Here is a 13,482-nt window from a genome sequence, read left to right on the forward strand (position 1 = left end):
TGTAGGTGTCAGTGTGTGTGTGTGAAAGCGTTGAGTCATCCTTAGTTTTGCAGAGGCTAAATTATCTGGATGTTGCCAAGCAGTTTGCGCATTCTCATTTGGAAGTAAGTGCTTAAGTCACTTAAGGAAATACACTTCTTACTGTACAATGAGAAGATTGAGCATATTTTTCATGATTGCTTTTGATTTAGAAAATTATTTGGCAAATCTCAAAATCTATTGCTAGAGTAGAAAGTAGCCTTTAAAGAGTAAATGAAGAGTCAAAAGCTGTTAATTCAGTGATTTCTCTGGTTTAGGCAAAGAAATTATGACAAAAGGTAGAGAGCAGTTGAATGAAAATAAGTGTACATTTTAAGTACAGAAATATATCATAGGAAACAGTGCCAGAGTCTTTTTCTTCGTAAGCTATTTTTTTTGTGTGATTTATCCTTTAAATTATGGCAGCTTGCATAGTGCTTGAACTGGGCTTTTCTACTTTTTTTAGTACATTTCTGTACCAGTATTCAAATACAGAATGTGTGTGAGACTGTTCCTAATGAATGGAATGGTCTGCTGATACATATCAGGATATTTATCCAAATATCTGGATGTCCCACAAACAACTCTGGCATTTCTATCTGATTACAAATTTAGAGTTCTTGAACAAATACTCATTTCTTTAAGACAAGGGACTAATTGTTTTTACTTAAAATGTTTAATAGATTGCAGAGACTTTAATTGGACCAGAAACATTAAAATTGAGCTGATACATAGCATAGAATTCTTCAGTTCTCATGGGAAACTCTTCACCTTGTGGCTTTTTACATAGTGAGCAGTGCACAATTTATTGAATGTCTGCACCTGAATCTTGCTGTAAAAATTTTTGCAATCCGTTCTTACAGAATGCTTTTCGGCTAGTTTTTCTTCACTGGTACATGAGAATATATAAAACATGGCTAGGTTGCCAGTTTATTTTCCTGCTGTTTAAAAGAGATACACTGTAAGGAATTAAAAGAAAACCCCAGCATATTTCATCACAGGGTTGTTTGAAGGATTTATTAAATGTGCTGGTTAAGTTTCAGGTTAAGCTAGTAACAAAGAGGCAAGATAACAGTGGCTGAAAGAAGATAGAATCGTTATTGTTTCATAACAGTCTAAGCCTGTGTAGCCCAGAGCTGATAAGATGGCGCCATGGGTCTTCTGGATCTGTGTGCCTTTGCTTTTGTTCCCTTGCCATCTCAGTGGGCTAACCCTGTTCAAGTGGTCCAAGATGGCTCAGTGTCACTTCAACACTTCAGCTAACAGGAAGAGGGACAGAAGGGACAAATGGTGGGTGTTCCCATTCTCTTTAAGAGCATATCATAGAAATTGCCATCCCATGCTCGTTCCCAGACTCTGGGCCACACCTCACTACAAAGAAGGCTGGGAGATATTATTTTTATTCTGGGAATCCAAGCACCCTACCACACTGTATTGCTTTTGAATAAGAGTAGGGCCAATCCTGAGATGCTACTATAAGGAGCAGTCTCTGTCCCAGGGTAGGTGAAAAAATTCCCGAATATTTTCCAGCATTAGCTACTATACTGTTGACAGTTATGATCCCGACTTTGTTGAAATTATTTTGGTGACATGGTTAAAATGATTGGTCATTTCTTCATCCATCTGTTCATGCAGTAAAACAGTTATTAACTATGTCTGATATATTTTCGTGTCTCCTACTGCTTAAGAAGTATGATAGTATCTGCTGCTGCTGCTGCTAAGTCACTTCAGTCGTGTCCAACTCTGTGCAACCCCAGAGACGGCAGCCCACCACGCTCCCCCGTCCCTGGGATTCTCCAGGCAAGAACACTGGAGTGGGTTGCCATTTCCTTCTCCAATGCATGAAAGTGAAAAGTGAAAGTGAAGTTGCTCAGTCATGTCTGACTCCTAGCGACCCCATGGACTGCAGCCTACCAGGCTCCTCCATCCATGGGATTTTCCAGGCAAGAGTACTGGAGTGGGGTGCCATTGCCTTCTCTGGATGGTATCTAGATACTCCAAATATTATTAGTTAAATGACTGTACAGCTGACCAGTAGTATAAATCCTCTGAGACATCAAAAATTGAATTCCTGAACAATCCCTTTCTGAACCTGTACTCCAGCCAAGTGCTTTACCATCTCAGTTGATAGCAACTGCATTTTCTCAAAAGCTTTGCCCAACGTTAGGAGGTATCTATATCTGCTCTTTTTATTTTCTACCCTACATCCATTTCATCAGCAAATCCCCTCTGTTCTGTCTTCAAAAATATATCCAGAACTTGACCATCTCCACTGCTACCATCATGCCCCAAGTCACCACCATCTTTTATGAGATTATTACTAAAAGTCTATAGCGAAGGCTCCCTGCTTCCATTTCCTTGCCTTTTAGCATGCTTTTGTGAGAGTCAGACGTGATGTTATCAGGTATTAATAATAGGAATTTAGGTAAAAAAGGCTTAGTGTGAGTTTTAATGTTAATCTGACCCTGAGTTGGGCTTGAGTTGAATGTTTGCTATAGATGGAGGTGCATTTCCCTGGTTTCCTTTTCTCTTCTATAGTCTTTGGGTTTTAGCCCAAACTTGGAGTCTGTATTTTGCATCTCTTTCTCCTGTAAATTAACCATATTTATACTGGAGCCCTGCTGGTATGTTGGTTAAATGTAGGAGAAGGAATGTGTCCTCTTTTTTGGTGATTAAACCTTAGTGTCTCTGGGCTGTCACCTTGATAAGAGTTTCTTACTTTCCTTCTCTCTCCTTGTTGGGACAGGAAAGCCAGAGGGGATGTGAGGGAGAGGAGTGCCTGTCCCCCACAGCCCTGGGAAACAGCTGTGGTAAAGCTGCTTCCCTGGAGGGGAGACCTGTGTTATGAAGGAAGATCATTTCATAAAAGTTCTTTTTCTCCTCCTCCGCAGAGCCAGGAAGGCCTGTTTCTTGGCTTTTCAATGCAAGAACCTGGGAGTCCCTGGGCCCTGAACTAAAACCCATGAAAGAGTTGGATGCTAGATGCCTCTAAGATTAGGGGCTCCAGAGGTTTCTTACTCTCACTTAAGCTCCACCACATTCAGCCTTCAGCAGGTGACTGAAGGTTAACCAGCCTTCAGCAGGTTATTGCCAGTTACTTATTCCTATCAGTTTCTCCTCCAGGTAATCTCATCTCTTTGCAACTGGTTTTCCTTGAGTTTGCCATTTGTTTAGCACATTCTTGTTGTAAAAATGGGAGTGGGGAGTTCCAAGCTTTTTATACGTCTGAGTTGAACCCCTGCTTCCATTTTTCCATCCTTAGCATCGACCTTTCATCAGCAGCCCTAATGATTCTTTTGAAACATAAACTGGACTGTGGTGTTCACTGCTCCCAATGCTCCACTGGCACCCGTTTCTCTCCAACTCAAAAGCACACAGGCAGAGACCGGACACTGTAGTCTCCCATTTGCCTTCGCTTGCTTCACTCCAGCCCTGCTGGCCCATATGTTGTGCCTTCTCTATGCCAGGGAAACCCTGGCCTCAGACCTTTGGCACTTGTTACTGCTTTTTCTTGGAATGTGTTTCCTGAGATAGTCTCCCTCAACTCCTTTAGGTCTTCGGTGCAACGTTGCATTATCAGTAAGGTGCTGAATGTCAAATTGTCTGCTCTTTGTAAAATTACAGCTACCCTTCTGCTTCTGCTTTGTCTAGCATTCCCCGTCCTCTTTCCATACTTGGTTTTTCCCATGACATTTAGGACCATTTGACAGGCTCTATTTTCCTTATTTCTGTGTTAATTGTTTGAATGTGTTGTTCAGTGTAAAGTGTAATGCATGACAAAAGCAGACAGGGAGTTTTGCGTTGTTGTTGTTGCTTTTAAATGTTATGTATGTAGCTACTAGGATAGTGCCTAGAAGAGAGAGGGGTTTTTTTGAGTGAATACACTGATGAATAAATGTTAGTCGTAATCCTCTGCCTTAAAAAATTTTAGAACTAATTTGAGATAAGATGTTTATTTATTAAGGGAAATGAAAGTGTAAAATATGTTTTGATGTACCACACCCTTGTTACCAAGTCCACGCTCGCTCTGCTCACCACACAACAGGCCAGTAAATCCAAGAGAGGAGGTGTTGAGGCAAGGAAGAGACTTTAATCGGGGAGCCAGCTGACCTAGAAGATAGCAGGCTAGCACCTCAAAATAATCATCTTTTCAGGGCCTGGTTGCCAGGTTTTCTCATAGATCAGAGATGGAGGGGAGGTGAGGAAACAAAGTAAAAAGACTATTCAGTCCTTGAAAACGTCCTTCACAGGTGGTTGACTCAGGTTATCTCCCTGAGGCAGGCATTATGTATGTTTATAATAACAAACAAAGGGTTGAAGTCACAGAAGCAAATCTAGTGTAAATTTAAAATTAACCCTTCCTATTCCATACTAAGGCATGTTTCGTTATAAGAGGGATAGAATTGGGAGTGGAGTTAGTTTGGGACTCCTTGAGTCCCTTTGAGTCCCTTCTGTGACATAGGCTTCCATTTGATAGGAGGTAAAACTTTTAAAATCCAGGTTCCTGAACTTTTTCTACTTATAGCATGCTAATAAATATTCTGGCTCCAGTGAGTTCCTTAGCAATTATGAGACTGGTAGTGATCTTCTTCAAGAAGTTTTTCTTAGTCTGTGATGTTATTTGAGCCTAGCCAAAGATTAGAAATGCTTTAAACCCAGTCTTATGTAACTGTGTTTGAGATTACAGTTATTTCATTGAGTTAGTTTTTTTTTTTTTTTTTTCTGCCTTTGAAAGCCTTTGCAAATTTTGGAGTACTTCAGTCTACTATTACTTCAACAGAATATGATTTTAAGCCTCATGAAGCATTATACATGAAAGCTGCTGCCTTCAGTAATGGGTTGTACAGACAGCTGCCAGTCATTAACTGATTGGATGCAAATGATGATGAGTAGAGCCTGTCATATAGTGAGTGTGCTGCTAATTTATGATTTAAATCTGGATAGTAGAGAAATGATAGCTGATTTGGACTATGTAAACCACAAGTCCTATCTCATTATGTGGTTGATAATGTCAGGAAAATACTAGACATAGTTGATTGCTGTAGTTTGCTCATTTACAATGACTCTGCATTTTTGTGCTTAGGAAGGAGGAAATTTTCTTTGCTTTAATAAGCAAGTTCATTATTTAATGAACAAGTCAATATATTTATATTATTTAAATATAATATTTAAAAGTTGTTTTTTTTTTTTTAGTGTGTGTTTAAAGCACTGTGTTTTATATACTATATTGATAAGTATTTGCTTGGAAAAAGCATTTCTTAATTCATTACAAAGTGGTTAAATGTATGACTTTTCTTTCTTGGCCTCTGGCCTTATCTAAATTCCCATGTGTCTTTGGCTCTTACAGAATTTGGCACCATTGATTTCTGCTACTAGGGCTTTCAAGGCACACTACACAGTTTGACTCTCGTTCTCTCATTTCCACAGCTGTCTCATGTATGGTTTTGCCTCCTCTTAAAATTTATTCATTCTGCAAGGTTCTATCCAAAGTGTGCCTTCATTTTCATTTCTGTATAGAATCCAGAACACTACGTGGGATATATTAGTATGGAGTCAATAAATGTGTCATTGAATTTCCAAGTTACTTTCCCCGTGACTGTAGGACTTCTCCACCTCGGTGGTTTGTCTGCGTCTCAAACGCATCTCCAGTTTTCCCTAAACCACCTATTTGCTGACTTCCTTATTAATTATGGTCATAAGCAGAGACTAACAAAGTTGTTATGGATAAACAGATCAGTGAACTCATATGCATAAAAAAGGATGATAATGATAGCATAAGGGCAGCATATTTAGTGTGCTAAAAGGCATTTACAGTTTTTCAAGTTATAAATTAAAAATTAAATCAGCTCTTTAGAATGGTTGGTTTATTAACTCTATAGCAATTTGCCTTACAAAACATGATTGTGATTTTTTTGTTTGGAAACAATTTCTGAAAATATTTAGGATTAATGAAGCAGGTTCATCCAAGGAAAATTTAGCATGATAACATTTATTTTAATGCTCTTTTCTGATGTAAATATGTAAAATTATGTAAAATGACCACATATTTGAAATTATAACGGTGATTATTCACACATCCTGCTGCTGCTGCTGCTGCTAAGTCGCTTCAGTCATGTCCGACTCTGTGCGACCCCATAGACGGCAGCCCACCTGTATTTCCTATATTCAGTCCCTCCTTATGCAGATAAAAAATATTGTCCGTTTAGATATAGAAAAACAGAAATGAAATAGTTGTTTCAGCTGTGCAACATTTGACAGTTTTTCTTTTTTCCTAGATTTCTGTGAAATTGATAGTTCTATGTCAGCTTCACATGGTTGCAGATTTCAAGAAACAAGTATGTGCAAGGAATATCATTTTATGTAGGAAAAAATTCATAATTTAAGTGAAATCTAAACTACCAAGTCATGTGAAACTTGACTAATTCATTGTGGATTTAATGGTCTAAGTTTTTGATTACCTCTAATTGACTGTCTTCTTTAACTGTGGTATGTTGCAATTAACCAGCTAACTTTGAGATTGTTTAATGACTCTTACTATATTTCTTAGATTATTTGTCAAGTTACAATACTTCTGAGGTAAATGAGAAAATTTCAGAGGTTCAGATTTTTATGAAAAATAAAATTTAGCAGTTAAGTCAAGAAGGAAAACCAGTATAATATTTTATAAGATTGACTGTCTTGAGTTAAAAAGCTATAAAATACAAATTTTCATTTTTGACAGAGATGTGGTGGGAGATAGCTAGCAAAAAGTTCCCTAAAAGGCTGATTGAGAGAAAAACAATGCAAAGTGGAATAAGGTTTCCATAGGGTAAAGAAATTCTGTGTTTCTTCTTCTGCTGCTACTTTTTCTAAGTGATGTAGGATTCTGTTATTTTCTGTTGAGCAATCGTGATACAATTATTGTACTAATCAAAAATCACAATAGTAGAAGATGTTTATCAGTTTTCACAATCAAGAGCCAGACAAAAAATAAAAGATCATTAAAATTGCAAGCCATAATGGGAACATGATTACCTAGCAATATAAAATACACACAGTGTGAGGGGTTAAGTAGAGTGATGTGGGAAGTGGAAGTGCGTGCATGCACAGACTTTCATCTGCCCAACCAGTTGATGTCTTTGGCTCCTGCATTTAATCCATTTACATTTAAGGTAATTATCGATATGTATGATCCTATTACCATTTTCTTAATTGTTTTGGGTTTATTTTGTGGAGATCTTTCCCTTCTCTTGTGTTTCCGGCCTAGAGAAGTTCCTTTAGTGTTTGTTGTAAAGCTGGCTTGGTGGTGCTGAATTCTCTTTAACTTTTGCTTGTCTGTAAAACTTCTGATTTCTCCATCAAATCTGAACGAGAATTTTGCTGGGAGGAGTATTCTTTGTTGTAGTTTCTTCTCTTTTATCACTTTAAATATCTCATGCCATTCCCTTCTGACTGGTAGAGTTTTTGTTGAGAAATCAGCTGATAACCTTTTGGGAGATATCCCTTGTATGTTCTTTGTCATCTTCCCCTGTTGCTTTTAATATTTATCTTTGTCTTTAATTTTTGTCAGTTTGATTATTATGTGTTTCAGTGTATTCCTGCCAGGGATTCTCTGTGCTTCTTGGACTTGGTTGACTATTTCCTTTCCCATGTTAGAAATGTTTTCAGCTATTATCTCTTCACTTATTTTTTTTCAGGTCCTTTCTTTCCCTCTTCTCCTTCTGGGAGCACGATAATGTGAATGTTGGTGTGTTTAATGTTGTTCTGGAGGTCTGTTAGGGTGTCTTCATTTTTTTTTTTCAATGTTCTGTGGCAGAGATTTCCACCATTCCATTCTCCAGCTCATTTATCCGTTCTTCTGCTTCATATTCTGCTCTTGATTCCTTCTAGTGTATTTATTCATCTCTGTTTGTTTATTCTTTAGTTCTTTTGCGTGTGTGTATGCTTAGGTGCTCCGTTGTATCCAGTTCTTTGTGACCCCATGCAACGTAGCCCACAAGGCTCCTCTCTCCATGGAATTCTCTAGGCAAGAACACTGGAGTAGGTTGCCATTTCCTTCTCCAGGGCATCTTCCTTACCCAGGGATCAAACCTGGGTGCAGACAAATTCTTTACCATCTAAGCTACCAGGGAAGCTTAGCTCTTTTAGGTCTTTGTAAACATTTCTTGAATCTGCTCCATTGTTTTCCTGAGATCCTGGATCATCTTCACTATCATTATTCTGAATTCTTTTTCTGGAAGGTTCACTATCTCCACGTCATTTCCACCCACTCCCCCACCCCAGGGCTTTTATCTTGTCTTTTCATCTGCGACATAACTTTCTGCTTTTTCATTGTGACTTATGTGATTTTTGTTCTAGCCACTGTGAGATTGTGCTTTTCTTTGCTTCTTCTGTCTGCTTTCTGATGGAGGAGACTGAGAGACTTGTATACCCTTCCTGATGGGAGGGACTAGTGGTGAGATAAACTAGGTCTTGCTCTAGAGGGCAGGGCTGTGCTTAGTAAAGCTTTAATCCAGTTGTCTCCTTATGATTGGGGTTGTGCTCCCTCCCTGTTAGTTGTTTAGCCTGAAGTGACCCAGACCTGGGGTCTATGGGGTCCATGGTAGGGTTAGTGGCAACCTCCAAGGGGACTTATGCCATGGGGCCCCTTCCAGGACTGCTGCTGCCAGCTCCCCAGTTGTGTGGGAAGCCTGCTGACCCATGCCTCCATGAGAGGTCCTCCAATTCTAGCAAGTAGTTTGGTTCAGTCTTTTGTGGCGTCACTGCTGCTTTCTCCTGGGTCTTAGTGCAGGTGAGATTTTGTTTGCACCCTTCAAGGATGGAGTCTGTTTCTCCCAGTCTTGTGGAAGTCCTGTAATCAGATCCTGCTGGCCTTCAAAGTCAGATTCCTTGGGAATTCCCAGTCCTTTTGTTGGATCCCCAGTCTGGGAAGCCTGCTATGGGGCTCAGAACCTCCACAACAGTGGGAGAACTTCTTCCGTATTATTGTTCTCCAGTTTGTAGATCACCCACCTGGCAGGTATGAGATTTGATTTTATTGTGATTGTGCCCCTCCTACCATCTTGTTATGGCTTCTTCTTTGTCATTAGACATAGGGTATCTTGTTTTGGTGGGTTCCAGTGTCCTCATGTCAATGATTGTTCAACAGACAGGAGCAATTCTGGTGCTCTGCAGGAGGAGGTGAGCACACATTCTTCTGCTCTGCCGTCTTGAACTGGAAATCCTGTGTTTCTTCTTCTTAATTTGTCTCTTCTGAGTAGAAAAAAGAAAAATAAGGGGGTTGACAAGAATGAAATGAAAATGTCTCATTGAAATGAAAATCTCAAGCAAAGGATTTTTAGAAAGTAAAATCCTAGATTGTTAAGGCTCCTTTTAAATATTTGATTCTTGAGTAAGTTAACTGTGGTTTCTCATTGACATGGAGTAAATCACAGTAGTTCGAAAGCATATCGTTTCCTCTAAGAGCAGAGTAGTACATAAATATCTACTTTGGTTCCAGTTCTAATGACTGCAAGTACAGTTTTTCAGGGAAGAAAAAAAAGACAACACAACGGATTCAGTAAAAATGGTCTTATTGTGTATTAACAATAAAGTAGGTGACATATCACTGTGTCTTTGGGATTACCATAACAAAACTTACAGAATCTTTATGGGTGTTTGAAAGCCTTTAACCCTAAAATTAATGTTGCCTTAGATTGAATATATTTACTAGTGGTTATATTTCAAAGAAACACACTCACATATAATTAAAAGAAGTATGAAGTTACATTATTCTGATTTCCATATTAGTTTTTGTATTTCATTCTTAAAATGTTCTAGCATTTCTTTGCTTCTCTTTTGTTAAATATATATGAAATATTTCATTCATTGAGAAATATATCCACATACCTTGTATTTGAACCACTTAAAGGAAACCACTAAAACAAATAACACATTTTGCATATTGAGAATAAGCTATTACCAGAATCACTGATGACCCCCCCATACATCTTTTTATTTCAGTTTTATTGCTTTCTCTTGTGTTCTCTTATTTTATGCTAGAACCTCCATTACAATGTCAAACAGAAGTGATGACAGTGGATTTTTATTTCATTCTTTTTTAAGAAAGAATGTTTTAAATGTTTCACCATTAATTATGTGCATTTTATATTTTTCAGTAGACAGCTTTTATCAGAGTTTTCCTCTTATTTCTAGTCTAAGTTTTCTTTCTGTGAGTTAATATTGATAATGATAGGCATTTTCCCCACTTAATCTATTTATGTTAATGATTTATATTAATAGATTTTCTAATGTTGAACTTACTTTGCATTCCTGGAATATATCCAAGAATTACTAACTATGTATTATCCAATTTAATTTTTCACCCATGTTCCTGAGTGAGACCAGTGCTTCTCTTCCCAAGGCTTGAGTTTGTGTGGCTTTTCTTATCCAACCTCTCTTTCGAAGCCAATTAAATCCCAAGCCTTGATTCCTCTTAGTTCTGCAAATTTACATGGGGTGAATGCCATCTTCAGAACCTATTAACCTTCTGGACTCATGGTTTTGAGCGTTTCTAGGTTTGAGGATTCCCCTTACTGTCCCATCAATTAATACTAAGTGAAAGTTGCTTAGTCATTCCGACTCTTTGTGACTCCGTGAACTATACGGTCCATGGAATTCTCCAGGCCAGAATACCAGAGTGGGTAGCCGTTCCCTTCTCTAGGACATCTTCCCAACCCAGGGATCGAACCCAGGTCTCCCACATTGCAGGCGGATTCTTTACCAGCAGAGCCACAAGAGAAGCCCATCAATTAAGACATTCATTGACAAATACTCACATTTTCTATCTAGCATTTTTCAGTTCAGTTCAGTCACTCAGTCATGTCTGACTCTTTGTGTCCCCATGGACTGCATCACACCAGGCTTCCCTATCCATCACCAGCTCCAGAAGATTGCTCAAACTTATATCCATCGAGTAGGTGATGCCATCCAACATCTCATCCTCTGTCGTCCCCTTCTCCTCTTTTCCTGGCATCAGGGTCTTTTCCAGTGAGTCAGCTCTTCACATCAGGTGACCAAAGTATTGGAGCTTCAGCTTCAGCATCAATCCTTTCAATGAATATTCAGGACTGATTTCCTTTAGGATTGACTGGTTTGATCTCCTTGCTGTCCAAGGAACTCTCAAGAATCTTCTCCAAACCTACAGTTCAAAAGCATCAGTTCTTTGAGGCTCAGCTTTTTTTTATGGTCCAACTCTCACATCCTTACATGGCTCCTGGGAAAACCATTGCTTTGATGAGACAGACCTTTGTTGGCACAGTAATGTCTCTGCTTTTTAATATTCTGTCTAGGTTTGTCATAGCTTTTCTTCCAGGGAATAAGTGTCTGATAGTTTCATGGCTGCAGTCACCATCTGCAGTGATTTTCTAGCCCAAGAAAATAAAATCTTTCACTGTTTCCATTGTTTCCCCATCTATTTGCCATGAAGTGATGGGACCAGATTCCATGATCTTCATTTTTTGAATATTGAGTTTATTCCAGCATTTCCACTCTCCTCTTTCTCTCTCATCAAGAGGCTATTTCAAGTTCCTCTTTGCTTTCTTGCCATGAGGCTGGTGTTATCTGTATATCTGAAGTAATTGATATTTCTCCTGGCAGTCTTGATTCCAGCTTGTGCTTCATCCAGTCCTGCATTTCGCATGATGTACTTTGCATAGAAGTTGAATAAACAGGGTGGCAATGTACCGTCTTGACATACTCTTTCCCCAATTTTGAATCAGTCTGTTGTTCCGTGTCTGATTCTAACTGTTGCTTCTTGACCTGCATGCAGATTTCTCAAGAGGTAGGTCAGGTGGTCTGATATTCCCATCTCTTGAAGAATTTTCCACAGTTTGTTGTGATCCACACAATCAAAGGCTTTGGAGTAGTCAATGAAGCAGAAGTAAATGGTCTTTTGGAATTCTCTTACTTTTTCTATGATCCAATGGGTGTTGGCATTTTGATCTCTGGTTCCTCTGCCTTTTCTAAATTCAGCTAAATCACTGGAAGTTCTTGGTTCATGTATTGTTCAAGCCTACCTTGGATAATTTTTAGCATTACTTTGCTAGTGTGTGAGATGAGTGGAGTTGTGCAGTAGTTTGAATATTCTTTGGCATTACGTTTCTTTGGGATTGCATTTTTATGTGTTCTATATAAGGAGAGAATCTCTGCACAGAGTTTTACCGCACTACCAGAAAGAGAAACGCCTAAGAAAGAAACATAAATCTGGCATCTATTAAGGAATAGGTTAGCTATATTAGAAATTATTTTTGAGAATAGAGTTTAAGACATAGCTAATATTTTTGAAATTTTAAGTTCTCCTTCAACAAAAGAGAACAAAACTGCTAAAGTCAGTCAAAAAATGTATTAGAGCAATGTTTTAGGCAAAATCAAATTTCAGGTATTTGACTCTTATAAAACACAGAAGGCCAAACAGCTAAAATATGTTCATTTTCTGTTGTAATATACTTACAGATAATGTCACAAATTCAGCAGATTTTCAGTAAGGCACATTTTTCAGTTTTATCCTTATTAATCACACACACCTGTACTTGTTCCCATGGAAGAAAAGGAAAATTCCAGTTAAGTCTTAAGGGATTATGGAAAAATCTGACATGTTCAAATCATATGACTATTGAAAAAAACACTTGGATTTAGGAGACTTTATATGTATAATTCAATGGGAAAACAAAGTGTGAGCCCTTTTTCATGCATAGGAGTGTTAAATTAGAAATCTCTCTTTCTAGTCTTGCATATTAGTATTAATTACAAAATCTAAATATTACTATCTAGGAAATCTAGTAGAAAACATACATAGATGCTTGCTAAAAAATTAAATAAGAACCAAAGGCTGAAAGTTTTTATTTAAAAATGATAATATTGTTTCCAAGTAAGACCCTACAATATAACTTGATTAAATAGTAGAAACAAACACAAACGAAACCCTTTGGAGGGCAGAACTATATTAGGTCCTTTGTTGAGTCTTGTATTTAGGTGTCTAAATCTCAATAATACTGGCTGCCACTCTGAACATTTATTCAGTCACTTTAAAGAGCATAATTCAATTCCTTCATGTAAAACATTATGGGATATTATTTTAAAATATCAGTGTTAATATTTTTCCGAGAGTAATATAGGCATACATTTTAATTAGGAGAACTTTCTAGGAATTGTAAGTTTTAGGAAGAAGGTTAATACAAGATGATTGTCAAATTTTGACTAGAACAGAGAACTGAGGTGTCAAGAAACTTCTTGGTGAGCGCAGTTCTTTCCCTGGATGGTGGAAGGAACTTAGTCTTACAGTGTGTGGGGCTCTGTGTTTTACAGCTGGGAGTTTGTTTAATAAAGAAACGTAATAAACATTTCTTCTTCTCTTTCTGTCTTCTTTTTCCTTGTAAAAAAATAAATTTCTCAAAATATATAACGCATGGCTACCAGGAGGGACCAGGAGGTCGGAGGTATTTTGAT

At 38.1% G+C, this 13,482-nt stretch overlaps 1 protein-coding gene across 1 annotated transcript in view; it reads left to right on the top strand.

Annotated features, from left to right (window-relative positions):
• TMTC2 (transmembrane and tetratricopeptide repeat containing 2) overlaps positions 1–13,482 on the top strand; it is a 433,234-nt gene that overhangs the window by 211,806 nt on the left and 207,946 nt on the right. The window lies entirely within an intron of this gene.

The sequence above is a fragment of the Capra hircus genome, chromosome 5, assembly GCF_001704415.2.
Source record: "Capra hircus breed San Clemente chromosome 5, ASM170441v1, whole genome shotgun sequence".
NCBI classification, from domain to species: Eukaryota; Metazoa; Chordata; class Mammalia; order Artiodactyla; family Bovidae; genus Capra; species Capra hircus.